Genomic DNA, 4648 nt, shown 5'->3' with positions numbered 1-4648 from the left:
CGAAAAGCCACGAAGAGAAGATGCCACCGGCAGCGAGGGTCCGAAGGGGAGCGGAAGCCAGGAAGAAGCGAGGGGGACCGACCGGCGCTCGCACCACGTGGCCTGGAGGGAGCCGGCTGATGCAATCAGAAGGCGCCCAAGCCCCGCCCCCAGCCGGCCGGGCCGCCAGTGAACCACGAGGGAAGGCGGGTCTTCCCTGTTCTAGGCCAATAGGGAGCTCGTTGAGTGACAGCGCCTTCTAAGAAATCCTAGAGCGGCGGGGAACTTCCGACCCGCCCAGAACCTAAGGCTTCTTAGCGGTCTGTGCGCACTACGCACGCGCCCTTCTGCGGCGCTGTGTCCGCGTCTCCTCCGGGACCTTTCCGGCCACCGTAGCAACGAGAGGGGCTTGGTCTGGTCTGAGCTTCTGGGAAGTTGACCGGCTCTGGAATGATTTTTGGGATGTGCTGCCGAGTTTCCTGCCGGCCCAGCATCGCGTGACCGGGCGTGGCGCCAAGTTCTGCCAGTCTTAGTGGTAAATCGAGGCTTCTTCGTGGCTACCCAGGCTTCCCCGAGACGAGTGATTTGAGGACGAGCTCCAGTATTTTTTTTTTTTTTTTTTGCGGTGCTCCGGATGGATGCCAAGGGCATTCTACCTCCGAGTGACACCCCCAGCCCTGTTTTTTTATATTTTATTTTGAAATAGGGTCTCACTGAGTTGCAAAGGACTTCACTAAGTAGCTGAGGCTGTCCGTGAACCGCGATCCTCTTGTCTCAGCCTCCCAAATTCTGGTATTAGCAGCGTGCGCTACCACGCCCGGCTTCCTCCAGTACTCTTTATTGTGTCAGGAAGCATTTCTCTAGGACCCACGAAAATACAATAAAACTTTGGGGGGGGTTACTAAGGATTCTACTCAATGCCATTCTATATTTGAGTTACAACCCTAGCCCTTTTTATTTATTTTTATTTTGAAACAGGATTTTACTAAGTTTCTGAGGTTGGCCTAGAACCTGCAATCCTTTCTCAGCTTCCCAAGTACTGGGATTACAGGCCTGTGCATCCACACCCATCTATAATTGCTTTGAAAGATTTCGTTTATATTAAAAAAGACACAGCACAACTTGTGTATTTTGGTCAAGACAAAGGTGTAAAACTTAGTACACACAGCAAATATTAAACAAATACTAAGAAAATTAATGGGTCTTGAGACAAACCTTGCTTTTTAGAAAGTTCCAAAAATTAGGCAGATGTGGTGGCGCACGGTTGTAATCCCAGTGCCTGGGCGCCTGAGACAGGAGGATTACAGCCAGCCTCAGTTACTTAGACCCTCCGCAACTTAGTGGAACCCCGTTTTATTTATTTATTATTTATTTATTTATTTTTGTGGTACTGGGGGTGGAACCCAGAGGCTTTCTACCTCCGGGCTATACTCCCAGCCCTATTTTATATTTTATTTTTGAAACAGGGTCTCACTAAGTTGCTGAGAGCTTCACTAAGTAGCTGAGGCTGGCTTCGAACCTGCGCGATCCTCCTGTCTCAACCTTCCAAGCGCGGGGATTACAAGCATGCGCCACCATGCCCAGCTAGAACCCCGTTTTAAAATAAAGAATAAAAAAATAGGGCGGGGGTGTAGCTCGGATGTAGAATGCTCTTGGGTTCCATTCCCAGTACCCGAAAAAAAAGTTCCAAAAGTTATATACAATTTTAATGTGCTTAAGTAGAGCAATTATACTTCCCGTATTTAAATTAGAATTAACAGGATCTAGTCTTAACCTTCTAATGTAGAACAATCTAATTATACTCATTAGACAATTGTATCTTAATTTTAAGTAAGGATAATAAAAACTACAGAGATTAAGATAACTGAATCTGCTAGGGGCAGGCCAGTATGGGCTAACAGATTTTTCTGTTGTGTAACGTGGTTTCTATCAGCTTCTCTCAACCCCTTGTTCTCTTTCAACCTCAAAACCAGCGTCCTGGCCTAAGGATGGCTAAAAGAAAAAGCAGACTTCTCTGAGCGATTGTGGTACAGGACGGTAGAAGCATTTGCTAGCTGGGAAACCTTTCCAGAAGGTATCCCTAGAGTATGGTGCCCTCTGGTGTTTGGAAGTTCTTTTGTTAAGAGTACATTTAGAACTCAGCAAAGATAATGGGAACTTCCAGATTTATGGGTCCCAATACGGCACCCAATACTTAGTGCTGGGTACTCACTAATAAACAAAAATGTTGGTTGACTTCCAGTGTTACAATTTATGTTCACTACTGATTAGGGCAGTAGTGTCCAACAGCTTTGCCTTGAGAAGTGGACTAATAACCTCTAACATTTGCCTCATTTCTTTACTACCTTTTCTATCATTTCCTTTTTTTGTATCCAGGGCATTTTACCTCCATGCTATACTCCCAGCCCTATTATTTTATTTTTTATTTTGAAACAGGGTCTCACTGAGTTGCATAGGGCATCACTAAGTAGCTGAGGCTGGCCAAAAAACTTAGGATTCTCCTGTCTCCGCCTCCCAAATACTGGGATTACAATTTTTTTTTTCTTGCCTCTAACACAATATTTTTTTTCTTAAGGGAGCCTCTCTTTTTCTTCAGTTTAATCAGATGGTTTCCTATCAAATGGTAGGATAGAAGAAATAAAATATTAGGTAGAAAGGAGACAAATTGGGAAGGAATGAAAAATAGTTTTAAATTCCTATAGGGCAGAAGCCTCAATGAGCCACACCCTACTCATAATGGTCCCTGTCCTTCACCTGAGATTCTTGAGATGCTTAGTAAACAAAAGTTGAGGGGTGGGGGGAGGACAGAGGTTGGACACCAGCTGCCCATCACCCTTCCCTACTTGGGGAACCTGAAAATTAAGAGGAAGTCCTGACCTCCACTGTGGGACTCCACCAATCCCCTCATGAAGGTTCTATAAAACAACTGTAAAAGCCACAAAGACTCTGTGTGTGGGTGGGGGGTGCTGGGGATGGAACCCAGGGGCATTTGACCTCTGAGCTACACCCCCAGCCCTATTTTTTATTCTTTATTTTGAAACCGGGTCTCACTGAGTTGCAAAGGGCCTCACTAAGTAGCTGAGGCTGTCCTTGAACAGCAAAGACTCTTGCTCAGACTCTCTTCACCTCTAAAGATGGCCTGTCTTCCTCTTCAAATTCCTCACTTTCCTAAATAAAACCTCTTTCTTTTCTCTGACTGGCGTGTGCTGAAGTTCTTTTCTGCCACGTAAGTCAAGAACCTTACATAATTGTCATGTTTTCTCATAACATTCTTTGGCTAGCTCAACGTGGGGCTTCAGAGATAGCATTCATAAGTCCACTCATGGCAGAGCATTCATAAGTCCACTCATGGCAGTTTGATTTGTGCTTTCAAATATCCACAGCTCATTTGTGTGTGTGTGTGTGTGTGTGTGTGTGTGTGTGTGTGTGTGTGTTACTGGAAATGGGACCCAGGGGCTTTCTACCTATGGGCTACACTCCCAGACCTATTTTTATATTTTATTAGAAACAGTCTCACTAAATTGCTGAGAGCCTCACTAAGTAGCAGAGGCTGGCTTCAAACCTGTGCGATCCTCCTGTCTCAGCTTCCCAAGTGCTGGGATTACAAGCGTGTGCCACCTTGCCTGGCTCACAGCTGATTTCTAATAGTAAAACTGAAGCATATTTTTCAAGCTTTTCTAGTTGCTTTTGAATAACCTAAGAGTACCTGCTTTTCGGAGGTTGAGACTTCAGACAGGTCTTTGTAAAACTTTAATAACCTTTGCCATGGATTTAATAATTTAATTGAAATATTTTTCCAGTTTAGGAATGTTCTTTAAATACTCCTAAAGAAAACATCTGTTTTTACAATAAATACCTATTTCTTTTGTTGTCAATAAAGCTTCTTAAAATCTATTTCTTTAGAGCCGGGCGTGGTGGCACACTCTTGTAATCCCCTCGCTTGGGAGGCGGAGACAGGAGGGTTGCGCAGGTTCGAAGCCAGCTGTGCTGGCTTAAGAGACCCTGTTTCTAAATAAAATATAAAAATAGGTCTGGGAGTGTAGCCCGGAGGTAGAAGGGCTTCCAGGAACCCGAATGCCACAAAACAAAACAAAAACAAACAAACAAAAAAACATATTTCTTTAACTCTTAAAAAGCTACTTAAAACCATATGTCTGGTAAAAGTATGAAAGTCAAAAAGTTTAGTCCCTTCAAGCCAGGCGTGGTGGTGCATGCTTGTAATCCCCGCTCTTGGGAGGTGGAGATAGGAGGATCGTGCTGGTTTGGAGCCAGCCTCGCTGGCTTAAGAGGCCCTGTTTCCAAATAAAAAATATAACAAAATAGGTCTGGGAGTGTAGCCCGGAGGTAGAAGGGCTTCCAGGAACCCCAGTACCAAAAAAAAAAAAAAAAAAAGGGTTAGTCCCTTAGTCCCTTCAGACTTGTCTTTTTGTCTTCAGTTACAATTCAAAAACCATGCAGAGGTATGGAACTTGGGGCAACAAATCTAGCTAGATATCAGGATAGGTATGAAAACTAGTAGTAGTAGCGTACTGTATATTGCTAAGACGCTGTAAAAGAACACATGTTGTTCCTTCTGCTAATGCTTAACAGAATGCTAGAGGCAAATGTTCAATGCAGACAAAACATGCAGCAGCCACACTCAGAGGCTCACACAATCTGCTTACAAGGA

Source organism: Muscardinus avellanarius (genome assembly GCF_963383645.1).
Source record: "Muscardinus avellanarius genome assembly, chromosome: 1".
NCBI classification, from domain to species: Eukaryota; Metazoa; Chordata; class Mammalia; order Rodentia; family Gliridae; genus Muscardinus; species Muscardinus avellanarius.
Note: the sequence above shows the minus strand (reverse complement) of the source record.